This window comes from Neovison vison, chromosome 4 (genome assembly GCF_020171115.1).
Source record: "Neovison vison isolate M4711 chromosome 4, ASM_NN_V1, whole genome shotgun sequence".
NCBI classification, from domain to species: Eukaryota; Metazoa; Chordata; class Mammalia; order Carnivora; family Mustelidae; genus Neogale; species Neogale vison.
In genome coordinates this window covers 202,637,789-202,657,212 of record NC_058094.1, presented here as the reverse complement: position 1 = coordinate 202,657,212, position 19,424 = coordinate 202,637,789, and positions in this window count along the sequence as shown.

Genomic DNA, 19,424 nt, shown 5'->3' with positions numbered 1-19,424 from the left:
CTAGAAAACTGTCAAACCTTCACCATGAAAAACATAAAAAAGAAAACTGCCACTCTGTGGAAGAATATGGGAGAAATGGTGAGGGACTGGATAATGGAACCAAATTGGCAAAGTGAATGAAAACAGTAAAATAATATCATGTGAATCAGTGGTTCTCAAGCCTGTCTGTCTATTAGAATCACCTGTGGCACTCTTAAGCCATAGCAGTGTCCCAAATCCATATCTGTGGGTTTGTCTTTAATAGTTCTGGGCTGGAAACAGACAATGAAAAAGTGCTCCACAACACTCAGCATCAGGGAAATACAAACCAAAACCACAATGAGATATCACCTCACACCAGTCAGCATGGCTAAAATTAACAAGTCAGGAAATGACAGGTGTTGGCAAGGATGCCAAGAAAGGAGAACTCTCCTACACTGCTGGTTGGGAAAGCAAGCTGGTGCAGCCACTGTGGAAAACAGTATGGAGGTTCCTCAAAAAGTTGAAAATAGAGCTACCCTACAACCCAGCAATCACACTACTGGATATTTACCCTACAGATACAAATGTAGTGATCCAAAGGGGCATGTGCATCCCAGTGTTTATAGCAGCAATGTCCACAATAGCCAAACTATGGAAAGAACCTAGATGTCCATCAACAGATGAATGGATAAGGAAGATGTGGTATGTACATGGAATATTATGCAGCCATCAAAAGAAATTAACTCTTGTCATTTGTAATGACATGGATGGAACTGGAGGGTATTATGCTGAGCCAAATAAGTCAATCAGAGAAAGACAGTTATTATATGATCTCTCTAATATGAGGAATTTGAGAGGCAGGATGGAGGGTTGTTGGGGGGTAGGGAGGGAAAAAATGAAATAAGGTGGATCAGGAGGGAGACAAACCATAAGAGACTCTTAATCTCACAAAACAAACTGCGGTTGCTGGAGGTGGGGGAGTAGGGATAGGGTGGCTGGGTGACATACTTTGGGGAGAGTATGTGCTATGGTGAGTGCTGTGAATTTTTTAAGACTGATGATTCACAGACCCGTACCCTTGAAGCAAATAATACATTATATGCTAATTTAAAAAAATTCTGGGCTGGAGCCCAGTCATTGGTACGTTTCAAAATCTGCACAGTTTACTTTGAAGTACAGCTGGTGCTTATAGCCACAACATAACCAAAAGAAAAATTAGAAGGCAGGGAAGGAGATGATCTAATAAACAGTAGGAGGCAAAGGAGAAAGAAAATGGGAGCTGATGCCAATGTGCCAATTTCTTTATTAGCTGAAGATAATTATAAGCCTATATACCAATTAAGGTATATGTATATGTATCAGCACAAATACAAAAACTAAGAAAGATATTAAGGTATTAAAATTACCTAAAATGAGTTGGAGAAAGAAATGGAGGGAGTACAGTTAAGATATATTAATAATTTTCAGAAGGAAATTTAAAAATATATTACCCCAAATGAACATGGTAAGTTTAATACATAAAGTTATATAGGTAACAAGTTATGTAGAACAGAATATAACACTTTTCAGTTTTCAGGAGAATCATATACCAAAATTAAGAAAACAGACAACAGAATGAATAATTAGGATACACAAACTAGAGAAGATGTCAAAGAATTTAACAGGACTTAGACCACCATACTAAAGTGATTAAAAAGTTAAAAATAAAAGAATGGGTAAAGAAAATCTAGGCAACTACAAATAAAACAAAAAAACATATATTTTCAATAACAACTAAAGATAATGTAGGTAAGAATAATTTAACATAAAATGTGCCAATTTATCCAAAGAATTATAAGACGCTCTTCAAGAGATACACATACCCATAAAGCCTAGAATATTTGAAAAAATGGAAATGCACTACCATGCTCTAGATTACAAAGATGCAATTTGTAAACATGCTAATTCTCCCTGAGTTAATAAATAATCTAAATCATAAAATGCTAGTAAGAAATATCAATAGGTCTGTGCTCAGTCATGATAAATAGAACCTCCTTTTGTCCATCACGGCCTCTAGTCACATAACCCATTCTCTTTACCCCCACCCTTAAGCCCCAAGGATAAAAAATATTCAAAGATCCAATGTTTTAAAATACAGACATTTTGGGGCAACTGGGTGGCCCAGTCGATTAAGCATTCCACTCTTGATTTTGGCTCAGGTCACCATCTCATGAGTTGTGAGATTGAGCTCCATGTTGGGCTCCGCTCTGGGTGTGGAATCTCCTAAAGATTCTCTCTCTCCCTTTGCCCTGCCCCTCCTACCCCCAATAATGCTCACTGGTCTTCATTATTTAAAAAAATAAGGACATTTAATGAAACCACTATCATCTGAAAAAAAAAAAACATAGAAGACTAACTAATAAGCAATATTGAATAACTGCAAGTTTACCTCTTTACCTTCGACCCACAGACTAGGAAGGCTAGAGGATTTTATGCCATTCTTTTATGGAAGCTGGATCAGGTCTCTGTAGAAAGGATCAAAAAGAAAGTAAAATACAGTTGCTAACTGAGCATAATGAAATAAATAAAAATAAAAGCAAGTAAAAATACAAAGATAATTCAAATATGGAAATGCAGGCAAATATTTTTTTGAAAAGTAGGTGAATATTTTAATATATTTATAGCTAATTTATTTCATATGCTAGATTATAAAAATTTTATTTGTGTGAGGCTCTAGGAAACAATAGGCCTTTTTGTAAGAGGACTGAAGGAAAAAAATGACAATGATAATGTTTAATTTCATATATTGTATTCTTTGAGTTGATTTTCTGTAGTCTAAAAATATTTAGCTTAACTTAAATTTTTCTTCCATAAGTTAGGTTTACACTGATTTTCCTTATTGTTTATTGTTTTTTCATGCATGCATTCAAACATTTGAAGGGAATATTTTTATGGTTGCTCCTGTGTTGATTCTTACAGACTAGGGGTAGTAAAAGGAAAAGTTATTTCTCTACTCACAATACTTCTGAAACTCTCTGGAGTTAGTGCAGACACTACAGGTTAAAGTGAAGAGTTCCACAAGATTGTCCCCCCACTTCAGAAACCACTTGAAAGTTCAGACCTCTGACACTTCTGAGCTACTGACTATAAGTCAGGGGTTCCCACACCCCCTTTCTTGAGTTTGGTAATTTGCTAGAACAGTTCACAGAACTCAGGAAAGTACTTTACTATTACCAACTTATTAAAAAGAGTATAACCTAGGAGCAATGAAATGAAAGAGAAGTATAGAGTAAGCTATGGGGAAGGAGCATGGAGTTTCTATGTCCTTTCCTGGCATGATACCTTCTAAGCATTTCATAGATCCACTTTGCCTGAAGCTCTCCAAACCACTTAATTAGGTTTTTTTTATAGAGGATGCATTACATAAGCATGACTGAAGAAATGATTGGCCATTGATGATTATGTAAATCTCCAGCCCCTTTCCTGTCCCTGGAGATAAAGGGTTGGGGCTGAAGGTTCCAACCCTCCTATCACACAGTTGGTTCCTTTGGCAACCAGTCTCCATTTTGCAAGAGTCACCTCATTATCATAAACTCAGGTATCATTAAGCAGGGCTTATCATAAGTAACAAAAATGTCCTTCTCATCCTTATCACTTGGGAAATTCTAAAGGTTTTGGGAGCTCTGTGCCATGAACAGGGGGCAGAGACCAAATATATATTCTCTTATGTCACAGATTGTTAAAAATAGTTAAAGAAGGCAGGGCTTGGATATTAAAGAAACATATAATCGAATGTTAAAAGATGGGACAGAAGGAAGAGGAGATGACCTACATGAAACTATTGGAAACAATTTAGAATCTAAAAGGAGCTTACTCTTTAAATCAATACATACATATGTTAAAATTTATGTGTCAAAGTTAATTTATTTACTTTAATGGTATATTTAGGGGCACCTGGCTGGCTCAGTCAGTAAAACATGTGACCCTTGATTGGGGTCATGAGCTCAAGCACCTTATTCCCTGTAGAGATTACTTAAAACATGCTAAAGGGTTTTTTTTTTTTTTTCTGATACTGAAAAATTAATCAGTAAATTTGACTGCCTTTTTTTAGTACCTAAAATGCAATCTGTTAGTTTGTGGGTGGAACTTGTTATTATTTTATTGTGTCATGCACTGACCAGCTGTTAATTTATATAAAGCCAGGTATATTTATTTAAAAAGAGCAAATTACTCAAAAAATGATCAGAAATATTCCCTACTTGTTCCAATGAAATTCTATCCTAGTCTTTCTGTTAATTGCCCCCTGGCTTTGTACACAATGACAGATGGAGTCCATGGCCGAAAGGAAAAATGCACTCATTCTAAAGGCAGTTTTATCAAACATTCTCAAAGAAAAAAAGGCATAAAAGGAGAATTTGAAGGCAAAATCATGTATGTATACATTGCTCTTTGTGAGTCAAACATAAATATTTAAAAAGTGTATAGACAGAAATGAATACTTTCCAAAGCACTCAGTATTAAGTAAGAAAAGACAGATTTTTAAATTGATAAGTTATCTATAATTCTCTGCTTTTTAACTATTTTATATTCTCTTGGTTCTTAGGTTTGTTATTCTATTAAAAATCCAGTTCGTTTGAGCTACATATTTTTATCAAGTTTCTTGTTCTGTGTTTGAGGAAAAAAGTACCCTTTGCACAATCCAACCTTTTTACATTAAAAGATGACTAATCATGTCCTCTTCTTGTTCACACTTTTCACTAGGCAGATGAAATGTTTTGCAAATTTAGAACATATGCACCATCTGGCTTTGGTGTGCATAATTCATACACTGAAAGGCAGTGAAGTTACATGACTAAAGGGAACACATTGGGAGGCAGATAGAACTTCATTTTTCACAGGCTGTGTGAATCTGGGTGAATTATTGACCATTTTGGTCTTTACTTTCCTCATCTATAAAATGAGGACACCAATACTTATTTACAGAGTTGTTGATATGGATTAAATGAAATAAGCATAAGTAAGGTATTAGCTTAAAAACACGACAGACATCTTTTAGAATTGAACATAACTAGTGAGTGGCAAAATTTTTACTTATGTGTAAAGAAAATAATATCATTAATTCTGTTAAAAACTAATTAAATATGACAGTTTAGGTAAGAGAAACAAACTTTAACATTTCGTGAAGCTGATAGCCTCCTTTTGAAGAAGTGCGAAATGAGGCCCTTGGCAAGAAGCTTTTATACGATAAACAATAAAGAACAAGGAAGAGAAAAATAGGAAAATATCTGATTGACAGGGGCCCACATAGTCAGCCTAGTTTGTGATGTGTCACCCTGAGAGGAATGGCTTCCTCCTAGGCCTAGAAAGTTATTTCAACAAATTGAAATCTGTCCTATGGAAAGAGAATTTGTTTCCTAGTCTGATATCTTTTATGACTTGTTACTAGTTCCCAGAATGACCAGTAAAGGAACATGTGCTGTGGGTTACATGGGGAATGTCAGTTCAGTTTTGCAGACAATTAAAGATCTGGGGAAATATAGAGGCTTTTAAATTAAAAATGAAAAATTGTTTGAAAAGTTTACTTAATTTACCAAATATTTGAAGATGTAGACACCAAACTAATAGAAAGTTCTTGTATTCTGCCCTTTTAAACTACAGAAACCAGAAATGGAGCTCTCTAATGAGACTAGAAAATGTTAAGTTCAATGTTCAGAAAATTTTGTAGTTTCTTGTATTTATTTTAAAGGGATTGTTTTCATATAATGAATTTCTGTTCCCGTTTTGAGATGTGCCTGTGGTCTCAGGGGCTTCTTTCTGATTTGGGGTTCTGGATAAATCAATGATTATGCTCATCACTTCAATTATTAAGGACCCTTCTTTCCTGAACATAATGCTAGTGCTGATTTGAGGGCCATCTTTTGTTTTTTGTTTTGTTTTTGTTTATTTTTAAAAAAATATTTATTTATTAGAGGGAGAGAGTGTACAAGTGAACTTGAGCAGGGGGAGGAGCAGAGGGAGAGGGAGAAGCAGGCTTCACCCTGAGCATGTAGCCTGATGTGGGGCTCAATCCCAGGACCCTGGGATAATGACCTAAGCTAAAGGCAGACGCTTAACTGACTGAGCCACCTAGGCGCCCCCATTTTTTGTATGTTAAATGATTCTGCCTACCATGATCTTCGTAGATTCTCCCAGACAAAATATCTCTGTAGGCTGTATGAAAGGTATGAATTGGGCTGGGCAAAAGACATTGAGTGATTTTCTCAGGATTTACAGCTATATTGACTCTTAGCTATAGCTATATAGACCAGTACTGTCTCAAAATACACAGTGTAAGCCACATATGTAATTTCAAATTTTCTAGCCGCCCTATTTTTAAAATTAAGACAAACAATTGGAAATAATTTTAATAATATATTTTATTTAACATGACATATCTAAAATATCACTTCAACATACAAGTAGTATAAACCATCTATTGAGGTATCTTCATTCTTTTTTCATACAACATTTTCAGCAGCAACTGCCTTCCATTTTGGACACTAGGAGGACATATGACCAATCTGACTTAAGGAAAATGTGGCTGCACAGAGAAAGATATTCTTATTCTGCAACTCATGATTGGTGATGACTTTTATTTTCAAACCACTTTCCAAAATATACAAACTGGGCAAAGGATACTTAATCTAGCACATGGTACTTCAGCTCCTTAAAATTCAAATTTGACCACCTAGAGATTCCTAACATTCAGACCAAATATCAAATATCTGTGTAGTTTCCAGTTGAAATTTATCAGAAAGAAAAATGGATAACCTAGGCTGGAAAAGAGTTCAGAACGCAGCATAGCTGTGTTTAAGTATCTTAAGAAGTCTCAGAAGACAACCAACACAAATGCTCTTTGTTCCAAAGAAACTAATATATATTTTTAAAGATTTTATTTATTTATTTGAGAGAGAGCAAGAGAGAGAGAGAAAGCACAGAAGGAGAGGGAAAAACAAACTCCCTGCTGAGCAGAGAGCCCCAGGCGAGCACCACAGGCCAGGATGGATCCCAGAACCTTGAAATCTCGACCTGAGCTGAATGTAGACACTTAACTGACTGAGTCACCCAGGCATCCCCAAAAGACACTAATATTTTAATGTATATTGAGAACTCCCTTGTTTTCCTCTAAATCTAATGGCAGAATCTTAGCATGTGCTGACAATTGACTTCTATTTCCATCCCGAGGGGAAGTTCTCAAAGTACCCAATTCCCTCATTCTGTAATTGTAATTCTTGTGTCTCAGTCTTCTTCTGGAAAGAGCCCCCCACCTAAATGTTAGGAAGTCATTAAGAATTCATCTCTATTCAATCTTTCAAATCTCTGCCAAGATTGCCAACAGAGTGCCAAATGGCTCTTAGCTGTTTGTCGATCTGAGCTGAGCTGAACAGTCAGGCTTACACTAAGTCTTTATTTCACTCAGGTTCTGAGTGATCTGACTTCCCATCAGATTTAATTCTGATGGCTTTTATTGGCTTCATTAGTGAAAACAGTGGGAAAAAAGAATAACAACGATGAAAAATCTCTCTGGTGGATTCATACTACTATTAACGTGGATATTTCATTTCTCAATGTTTGTCCTTGTCACAATTTGCAATTTAGTGTCAGCTGGGTATTGGATTTTTCAACAAATACATTTCCCTCTTTTGTGAAATTGTGAAATTAAAATTATATGGAAGGATATAACATTAAATAAGACAGTTTCGGGTAGTTTCACTGCTTCATCATTAAGAAAGTATGTGATGTCAGGGAGAGGAAAATTGGACATAGTTTGTATTTTAGCACAATATAGACAATTGATATTAAGATATACTAAGGTGTGCTTTTCTTTATAGGCAATCTCCGTGTTTTACAGGGTTTTGAAGAATTATACCTATGACATGTGTTATTCAAAATATAACTCTGAAATTGTTCCTTCTGCCCTGTAAAAACAAGTCATTACAATCAAGCAGTGTTTGCCCTGTGAATTTATCAAGCCACATGGACCTTAATGACAGATGACCTAAAGGTAAGTGACAGTTCACCTTACGGAGCTATTTAGAGTAAAAAAGACACAGCTTACTACAAGCTTTACCTAATCTCCTTTTAATTTGTGTTAAGTCTCAGCATAAAAATAACTTGAATAAATGCCCAAAGGGTCATAGTTAGAGATGACATATACTAAACATTTTTACATTTGAGGACTATAGAAAGGAATACAATATCCAGATAACTATGAAGGTATCTTGTATATTAGGAGTGTATCTTTCGTTGAACATTTATATGCTTCTTTTGAGTGGCCATTTTCATTTTATTTGTCAAAATAAAAGAAATGAAATAGATCTCTTTATCATATAATATCCTAGAAATTGGATATTGAGTGTTCTGAATATATTAAAGAAGATATTTAAAGAATGGAACAACTAGCTTGAAGTTGCCCTTTTTCGTGGTTCTTTATAAAAAGAGAAAAAATAAGTCATTAGATATAAAAGACAAAACCCTTTAAAACACTCAACCAAAAAATGGAAATAAAAATGTGAATATATGTGTGTGTGTGAAAGGTCTATGTATATGTTATATATACATGTACATTTTTACACATATATATACAAGCATGCATACATGTGTTTATGTATCTGTATCTGTGCCTTTATCTGTATATGTATATTCCTCTCCTCCTATAAAATAGCACAAATAATGCATCATGGCCCAAGTTGAGCACTTTATGTTTTGTAAGGTCACTTTTTATGTAGATTGCTTAGAAAATTACTGTTTGCTTCTCTTGTGTGACTTCCATGAAATCAGCATTCAGCAAGCCCGGCTTCCTGGCAAACAACGGAACATTCAGCTAATCTGTGAGGAAAGGGACCTCTCCAATGAGAAGGGAGGGCAGAGAGTGGGAAAAGTGGCAACTCTGGTACAAAGGAGCAAAGAACGGTGATTCATAAGGAGGCTGGGAGAACGCAGCCTGCCTCCATGCCCGCCACAGTATAGATCCCACAACTGGCACTTACTTGGCAGATAATCCACCAGGGCACCGACCTTGGCAGCTTTACAGAGGTAACCTTTATGTGAAGAGGAACTGTTCTTCAACAATGTCTCCAATATGCTTGCCACAAAAATTCGCTCTTTTTTTTTCCTAAGGAAAAGGGGGACATGCATGGAAAAGCATATTTTATTTTTCCATTCCCCCTTTACCCCTGATGCAGAGGCAACCTTTATGGCTCGCTGTGGAAAATTTCCTCTATGCCCTATGTGTTCATTATAGTACTCAAGTTCTTGTAAATGACATTTAATTATAAGACACAATGACAATGGCTTTTATTAGTTCACTGCATTTTCCTTTCAGTTCAGGGCCACAGAATAGCTAGTTCTCCCTAGTAACCTTTTGTGTGAGTAATTCTGTTAGGCAGTCTCATTCCCAAAGGGGCAGCCTCTACCTAGAATGCTGCCTTCTGTCCTAGTGTCCCTTCTTTCAACCGCATGCCACATTATAAAAGTGACCGTGATGGTGGCCTTCTTGCTTCCATTTATATGTCTATCACTTGCCTGTAGTCTGTTGTTCTCAGTACTCCTGTACTGACACTCAGAGCTGCCAAAATAGATCTGGTACCTTGTGTTCGAAAAAGAAAGCCCTGTTCCAGAGAGCCCGAGGAAACCTCATACTCTCGCAATTAGAAGCATTAATGCAGTCGGAGGAAACAAAAATGAAAATCTAACCTTGTCTTTTGATGATCATAGAAATACCAGGAACAGTTCCAACAGTGGGGGAAAAATATTTGAGGAGTTTACATGCCTGTACATGCATAGCGTAGCAGGCAGCCAGCTGAGACTGGTGGTGAGCCCATTCAGAAATTTCAAGTCATAGTTCCTTTGGGAATAATGTGCTATTGTGCCTGCCAGTGCTAAGTCAGAAAGGGCTCTTTCCCTTACAGCTGGCATCGGGCTTAGTGATGAATCACTTGCCTCTTTATATTTTTGCTCTTCTTATTTTGTTGGAGATTACTGGCCATGATTGACGGATGGCTCCATGCAACTGGTAAAAGCAGAAAATAGCTGCTCTAGAGTAAAACAACAGGAAGAAAAAAGGCAATATTAGACTTCTGCCTTAGGTTTGCAGCTAAATTAGTCAGTTATGTTTGCACAGGAGTGGGAATCTAGTTTCCTATTTCATCCTTCAGATATTATTGTCTTTACTCATAATGGTCAGATCATGCTATAAATCAAGGAGAATAGTTTCCACTAAACTAGCAAATACCTTTAAGCTAGACTAAAATATGATTCCATTTTGAAAGGGTGTTTTGAACTATAAAGTAAAATTATAATATATGTCCACTTTCAAACACCATTCATATAACATTATATACTTTTAATTTTTAGTATTTATCATAATTTTAATTAGTCAGCTACTTAGTCATTTGCTTATCAACAGTCTTTCATCTGAATGAAGCCCTGAGAGGGTAGGGACAAAGCCATCTTGTTCGTTCCTTATTCCCATCATCTAGCACATATGAGGTGCTCAAGAAACATTTCAAATCATTGGTGAATAACTAATACAGGGATGTATAATGTAAGGTCTCACTATATTATATATTTCAGCATGAAAGATCAGCCACATTTATATGTTTCTATGTAAATATGAGGAAGAGGAAAGAGTTCCAAGGGAGGAAGAAACTGATACAGAATTTTGGGGGAGGAGAAATTTATCTTAGTGGAGGTTAGAATAGGTTACAAGGCAGGGGGATGATGTTTGAAGTGGGACTTGAAAATAGGACAGCAAAGTGAAAAGTGGAGGGGCTGAGAAGCATGGATGGATGATTTTAGGTAGAAAAAATTATATGAAGCAGAGGGCTGATTTATGGAAGTTGTTGGAAATCGTTCTGGAATAGTGACCCTAGTCAACTGATCCACAAGATTGTCAAAAGCTTTGTGTAACAAACCAGAGGATTAGACTCTGTGTAGGTAGAAAGCGAGCCCTGAAAGTAAGGCTTTTTAGTGAGAAATACTATGATCAGAGTGAGGCCTTGTGGGGACCAGTCTGAGAGCAATAGGAAAGATTTGTGGTGGTAAGAGGGAAGTAAAAGGTCAAATTAGAATGCTGTAGTTAAATTCCAGAATGTAGATTGAAAGAGTATTGATGGAAGAACATTTGCATTTGGGAGAGAGATGACTTGGAGGTTGTAAACATTAGTTAAGAGGGCAATAATGGTGCTGCTCCCAGAAGCATGGAAAACCATGGGATGAACAAGTTTAGATGACAAGATGATGAATTTAGTCTCAGTCATGTTAGAGGCACTGATAGGCCATTTGTTTAGAAGATTGGCAGTGCAATGGGCATTTCAGAGTTTAAAATCTTGGGAGAGCAGTGCAAGATAGTGGGTAATACCAACATGAGGAGCCCTGGATAGATCAAGTGGATTGGAGGTGGAGGTCACTGGAGATAAGAAGATGAAGTTTTTCAGTGGTGAGTGGTGGAACTTCACCATACACAAAGAATGGTAATAGGCCCTGAAGGGAGAGAAGAAAGTATAATTTGTAATTTCCTCTCATAAGAAGTTTATAATCTAGTTAGTTATTTAATCAAGCTAAATGTCATTTATTTAATTGCTGATTACTTATAAACATGAAATAAGCACCTGCGTTGTCCTAGGTATAACTGCTATTCTCTCCATTCAGAAGTCTGTTGTCTAGGCTATTTATTTCAGTTATTTCAACTACTCCTTTTAAAGAAATGTGGTGTCAAATCCTTTTTCCTACTCTCATTCTCCCCTAATTTATCATTTTTGCCTTTAAATTGTGATGTAAAAATTGTATGCAGAGACGAACTGATAAGCAAAGGTTAAAATATGGCTATTATGTCCAGTTGCAGAATTCCTTCGATCAGGACATTATGTTTTTATTAATGCATGTAAAAACTCCCTTTTTTGCCACTTTATGAAATTATATATATACATATGTATAACTTTTTAAAATTATACATTTTATGGTCATTATGGGAAAATTAGGAAATAAAGATAAAGGGAAAAAAAAAGGAAGTAACACAGAATTCCATACCCTCAAATTCCAGTTTTTAGATACAGAAGAGTCATTTTGCCATTTAACCCAGGTGTTTGTTAGCTTCCGTGTCCAGCAGCTGCAGGACCGTGGGACTGAGGTTCCTACTCTTTCGTAAGCTATTGAGACTCCTGGCTGGCACCTCCCACTGCCCCTTCTCAGTCCATCAGCTGCTACTCATGCCTTTCCTTTTACTCTGCTCCAGGTCTTAGATCTTAGCCCTCCTCTCAGATCTAGGCTGCTGTCACAGTCTGCACTGACCAGCTGCTCGGGGATCATGGTACCGGCCCTGCTTGCTTCTGTACGGGGGCGTTTCCCTGCATTGAAGAAATTGCCAGCAGCCCTTCCGTGGGGTCTGTTGGCAGTTGCTCTTTCTCCATTAGGGTTTGGGACCACTGCCACTCTTTGCTACAGTTAGTGGATTTCCTCTTTGCATCATATGCTACCCTATGGCTGTCTTGTGGTGAGGTCCAAGCTATGAGAAAATGTCCCTAGGGTACAACTAGCTGCCCTCCTTGTCATTGCACAGGAAGCTTCAATGCCTGCTTTATGACTCTTTTTGCCATTTCTAATTAATGACAGTTTGAAACCCGAATCATCCTTCCAGGAGACCCTGACCTTGAGCTTTTCCTCTGATCACTTTCTTGCCTCAGGGTTTTCGCATTGCAGTTTGCTTCCACTCCCAGGAAAGTTGCTAGTGGCATGGGCTCTGAAAGCCACCTCGACTTTTCTGTTTCACCACCTTCATGGAGATATGTCTACCTCATTGGAGTTCCAGATGACTCTGACTCTCTCCCTCATCTTGTGGGTAAGGCTGATCAGAGGGCCCGTCAGTGTCCTTGATAGTAAACCCTAGACTTACTGTCAGTTTACCCCACCATATCATTAGAATACTTGGGGTGGTGAGAGCCTGAAAGCTGCATTCAGATAGGCAAAGCCAAATATAAATTTATCAGGAATTTACCAGCTGAAAATTCTAGAGTGAGAGCTAAACTGATTCCATGTAGAGCTATATTCAGGCACTCAAATGACCACTTCCAGCTTCCAGAGTCTCTATTCTCTTTGCACTTGAGCAAAAGCAATCTATAAACTTTACTCTCTTAAGCCTTTTTGAAATCCTGTTTCCGCACTGTGTCATTTTAGTTACCCAATCTAGATTTTTGTTATCTCTAGATTCCATCAGCACTCTTCATTATCTTCAAGAAAGTTTCTGATAAAACTCCTGGACAATGCAAAACCAAGGCAGTCTTATTATAGTCTACTAAGGTCTTCTTATATGTCGATATCAAATTATTAGAACTTTAGAATCTTTGAATTTTGGCGTAGGAAATCAGCTCAGAATTAAACAGCCCAGGTGCTTTTTTTTTTTTTTTAACCATTTAGGAAGCAGACCCATATTTGGTAAACAGTAATGTTTACAAGGTCACACAGTTAGAACAATAAAGATACATAATACTACCGTTATTTTTTATTTAACTCCACTCTTATTTTCCTCTCCAGTTGTCTTATCTAAAAATTATATCATTGGAGGATTCATCACACATCATTGAAATCAAGCAAATTTATGTCAGTGACATTTTCTTTTCAACATGTCAGCAGAAATGAAATCAGTATGACACACCTTATTTTTGAGTGTGCTTACAGTAGGTGTTCAATTTATTGATTCAACCTACATTATCTCTCTATGTTATGAATATAATTAGAGCTCTCTGGTATATCTACTCTGTTCCTAGCTTGAAAATCATTCTCCTTTATGAATACTGGAAACAAAATTAAGTTGGATGGGACCTTGGTATGGAATAACTTTTCACCTGTTGATGATGCAGGAAACTGTGCCATAGAGAGATGAAATGATACGCCCAAAGAGGAAGATTGAGTCAGTTGCCTTTTCTTTGTCAGCTGTGACCATTACGTCATATTCCCTGAGACTATTTCTCTTTCTTTTTATTTGGAACACATCTTTAAAGTTTTCTTTGTTGTATTTAGATTTTTTGAGCCTCCCGTTGTTCAGTGAGGACTTTGGTCTTCCTGATACTATTCATATAAGTTCACACTCATCTTTTGCCTTAGCCTTGGTTGTGTGTCCACATTCTGTGGATTGTCCTAGTCTCTTTTAGAAGGTTTCTTTTTTGGAAGTTTCTTCCCTCCTTAAAATTTTAGAGCATTTTAAATGATTACTTAATTAAGATTATTTCCCTCAAGACCATTCCAGATTATCCCTATTATCACGAGTCCTGTCCCTTGATAGCAGCATGTTTTTTTCTGTTAACTTTGGAAATACATGTTCCTAAACTCCAACAGAACTTTCCATTACTGTTATTTGGTAAGAATCACTGTTACCTAGTCTTATGTGGCATTTGAGCCTCTACCCAACACTGTTGCATTTCCACATTGTCAATTTGTTCTTCATTGATGATTAAGATTTGGTAGAGAGTCTTTCTTCCTCTGAGTGGACTCACAGTTGTCTGAGGGAATCTTTTACATTTCTGATGTTTCCCAGCAAAGCCTGAGACTCGGTGTATAAATCTTTCCCAAGTCAGCAGTTCAGTATTGCAAAGCCTGTTTGACTGTTGACATAACCCATCTTTTCCACAATCAGCTGTTTTGATAATAAAGATTACACACACACACGTGCTGATTGTGGGAAATCACACGTGTGTGTTAGTGTGTGTGTGTAATAAAGAGGGTATGTATATATGTAATGAGGATATGTATATACATGCATATACACACACACATATATATACACATGCATATATATGTGTGTGTGTATGTATATGTGTGTGTGTATATATATATATATATATTTTTTTTTTTTTTCTTTTTGTTTGTGTTCTCTCTCTCTAGCTCTTCTGTTAACTCAGGCTGGGAAAAATGCCTCTTGAGCTCCATCTAACCCCACAACCTGGGAACCATGTCTGGATACATTGAATACAACTCCCATACCTGTGGTGGAAGTGTGTTAACCTTTCACTGTGCACTTCCTAGAGATGGGTCTGACCAGGGCTGGAGGAGTTCATGAAAGTAACGGGTGGTATGGCAGTAAAATGAAGAATGGAGGTCCTATGTTGGATGGAACAAGGATAAAGAGGAACTAGCAAAAGAAAGAAAGAGGGAAAAAATAGATGGAAAGTGAGAGACAATACAGGAACTTAACAGATATAATAACCATACAATATGTTCCTCCAGATAGCTTCAGATATGTCATAGATTGCACACAGGAGGAGTTTGATGGTGAAAGTCAAAGAGTTCTGAAGGTAGCCAGAAAGTATATTGGGACAGTAGGAGGGCTGATCTTTTTTAAGATAAAGGATACTGATGGGGGAGGGAGTCTATGAAAAAAAGGGATGAGAAAATGTTAGATAGGAAGGGTTTGTGTATGTGTATGTGTATCTTCTGAGAGAGAGAAGAAAAGTGATTGGAGAATCTTATGTCAATGTTTTGTAAAGTAATTTTAAAATTCAGATTCCTCACTCAGCTCTGGAATCTATATTTTAACACACAGATGAATTTTAAGTACACTAAGATTAAAAAACTATTATCTAAACAGGTTAAAAGAAATTGGATTTACCATGTGCAGGTAAGAGAGCAACTTTAGATAAAAGGTAAATCTCTGAAACGAGTTGCAATGTTGAGAAGATAGAAATGTTTACTATATGGTGAAGTTTAAAAAGGTATAGGAAGAGGAGGGTAAAAAGACTTGCATTGCTTTATATTGCATGGCTTTTCACTTTTGTTATTTGTTTAAGGACAGAAATAATTTTCTGTATGTATTAGCCTCCAGGCTATAGATATTTTACTTCTGTTCTATGACTTAATCCTCAATAGTCCCTCCATATAGTAGACATTATCATTCCCCTTTTCTCATTTTCCCCTTTTGAAGAAAAAAAAAACCACAAACCAAAGCTCATAGAAATTCAATAACATGTCAAGATAACGCATCCAAGTATTGGCAAAGCCAGGGTCTGGTCTCAGGTAAATCTGTCTTTCATCTCCAGCTTCTTTAGCAAAGGGTAGAGATCACCAATTTTGTTTTTTTCCTGTAAAGGGCAAAGGAGTAAAGATTTTCAGTTTTGTGGGTAACTACTCAACTCTGCCACTGTAGTGTAAAAGCAGTAGCAGAAAATATGTAAATAATGGGCACTCCTGGTTCTAGCAGAACTTTATTTGTGGACACAAATAAAGTGTCCACTTTAAAGTTTGAATTTCAAGTAATTTCCTTGTGTAAAAAAAACTTCTTCTTTTGATATTTTTTTAACCATTTAAAAAATGTAGAAACCATTCCTACCTTGTAGGCTGTGCAAAATGGGTGGTAGGCCAGATTGAGGCCACAAGCCATCATTTGGCTTGTCAGTTCCTGGCATAGGAAGGGCACTGCTTGTCAAACTCACGCTGTCCGTAACAACTGTCCAAATGTAGGAGCTGAGATTATCCAATCAGCGTAAGCACTAAGGCTTAGAGTATGAAGACCAACCCTGAGCTAACTGTTCTCCAGAGGAAAACTATAATTCTGTGTAACTTTTGTATAATTTTACATCTTTTGGGCCTGGCCCAGAAAAGGAGAGAGCAGACTACAATGAGTATCAGACTGTCTGTCATCTGCTTGTCTTTCCACATGCATTTTCCATGCTGCTCTGCAGCTGAGGAGGCTGACCTGATGGACGCCTTCTTACTCTCTGGTTTGGGGTTGGGAAGGGCGGTGGGGAGCATCAGGACGAGATTCAAGGGAGGGAGGAGAGTACCGTTGAGGTCTTTCCGCCTCAGTTCCTTTCCTGAAAGTTTTGTGCAGGTTGGATGTTTTCTCTAAGGCCTTTGCTCTCTTTTAAGTGTCCCTGTTTGTGGGACACCTTCTGCCCAGATTCTAAGAACCACTTCTCCTCTCCAGTTCTAGTCTAGAGAAAATTGTGTCTTTTGCAGCTAGCCATGGGATACTGAGCTGTCCCTCATATTTTCCCTTTTCTTCTTCACACCCTTGTAAATAGTCCTTTTGTTTGTTTGTTTGTTTGTTTGTTTGATTTTTGATTTATTTATTTGACAGACAGAGAACACAAGTAGACAGAGGCAGGCAGATAGAGAGGAAGGGAAGCAGGCCCCCTGCTGAGCAGAGAGCCCGATGCGGGACCCTGAGATCATGACCTGAGCCGAAGGCAGCGGCTTAACCCACTGAGCCACCCAGGTGCCCAATATTCCTTTTGTTATTTTCTTCCCAGATCACACAATTTGAATGGAAAGACCCTGTCAAATACAGAGGGCCACAACTGGGTATAACAACTTCTGTTTTGGAGGCTTCCCCAGAGCATCTCATCCTTTGTGTCCACTTGTACCCCTAATATATTCTTAACAATCTTCTTGAGGTTCAACTGACACACAATAAATGGCACATAATTAAAGTGCACATTTTAAAGGTTTTGATATATGTAAATACTCATGAAACATCACCAGAATCAAGATAATGAGTATATTCATCACTCCTAAAAGGTTCCTTGTGCCCCTTTGTAATCTCTCCACACTGCTCTCTCTGATCCCCTCTGCTCCATCCCTAAGTAGTCTACTTTCTGTCATTAGAATTCATTTACATTTTGTATAATTATATATATGCTATATAATATAGATAATATGTACTACATATAATATATATATTTTATATGTATCAGGAGAATTATTTAGTATGAAATCTCTTTTTTTTCTTTTTTGAGAGAGAGAAAGAAAGAGAGCGAGCACCCGTGCATGTAGTGGAGAGGGGGCAGAAGGACAGAGGGAGGGGGAGACAGAGAATCTTAAGCAGACTCCTTGCCCGGCACAGAGCCCCATGGAGGTTGACCCATGACCCTGTGATCATAACCCGAGTTGAAATTAAGAGTCAGATGCTTAACCAAGTGAGCCACCTAGGTGACCCAGTATGAACTCTCTTTGTTCTGGCTTTTTTTTCCTTAGCATTATCTATTTCTTGTAATATTTTCAGTCGTTGCATTACTGTTTTTTGCCTGTATATGTCATCGTGTCCGTTGGCCTCTGTTTAGACTTCAAATTCTTCAAGGAGAAGAATTGTACACTAGTCATTGCTACACTTGTCATTGTACCCCTAGAACCTAGTATAGTACCCGTCATACAGAAGACATTCAATAATTATGGAAGGGAGGAAAAAAGTGAGATATGGGGTGGCAAGTAGCCTCTATCCCCTAAGCTGTTTGCCTCGTCAGCAAAGAAACTTTTTTGCCAAACACTGACCTTCTTCAGTCAGTGTTTAATAATCTCTTTGTAGCTGAAGGCTGTCGGGAGGACTGGCTCTCCATCAGAAGATGAAGCAGATGAGTTTCTTACTCCTTTACATGGGTTCTGTGGTTCTGCAACCCCTCATTCTCCCTCTCATTCCCTCTGTGGGTTCTAGAAATATATCTCAGTTCATTGTGGTATATGAATGGCACATCCAGCACCGGTTTCTCATGTCTCTGTCAGCGGTAGGGACCAGTGAGGCGACTTCTAGAGAGGAGTGGAGAGGTTAGACAGTGCCGAAGCACATAGAGTCTTGCATTTGTGCTTGTGAGTTTTGGTAGGGGTGTGTATTGCAAAGACACATACAGTCACTTACCCAAGAGAAATAAACACATAGCTTCTTTCTCTTTCATTCTGGACTACTTCCGTGGAGTCTGAAGGATTATGAGGACCTTTATTATTGAGAGCTAAATTGTACATTTCCTTCCATTTAGGTTTCTGAACTGCAAGCCACTGGGCTAGATTCTGCAGGACAGCACAGGCCTTGAGCAGAGATCAACTTTGGCTTTAGGCTAGAGTGAGCACAAGAACTGTTTTGGTTAATGGGATGAAAATCCTGTGATAGAATCTTCCCTCCTTCAGATCTATGATGTCTATAAATCTTAGCCTGCTCAAGTTTGGTGTAGTCTGGATAAGCCCTCTTCCTCTATAATCTCTACTCCCAAGGGTTTTCTACACTTATTAAAGCCTTGCCTTTATTCTGGGGCAGAGGTAGACAAAGAGAACCTTTAATAGGATTAAAAAAGGGAAGCAATTCCAATTGCCTCTTCCCTCTCCTCTGTCCGTGCTCCATGGTCTTCTGTTTTCACCCCTCTAACAGAGTCAAGACAGAGCTGGCACTAATTATTTACACTTTAATGTCATTGAGTTTCATAGGCAAGCCCAAGCTTGCTGGGACAGTGGCCAGCTTACCCCCAAGGGACCCTGGTGCTGAAGGAATATGTGTAGCTTAAATGTCAGGCTATAGATTTCAGCAGTGCTGCCTCCAGTTCTTTATAATTACAATGGATATAATAATTTATACAAGGACAAAATAGATTTGTGAGCTGCCCTAGAAATTTAAGCATGTATAACATATTGTAGAAGTTCCCTTCTATTCTGCTTTGGTAAGAGCTGTTATTGGTTTGTTTTCCCAATCAGGA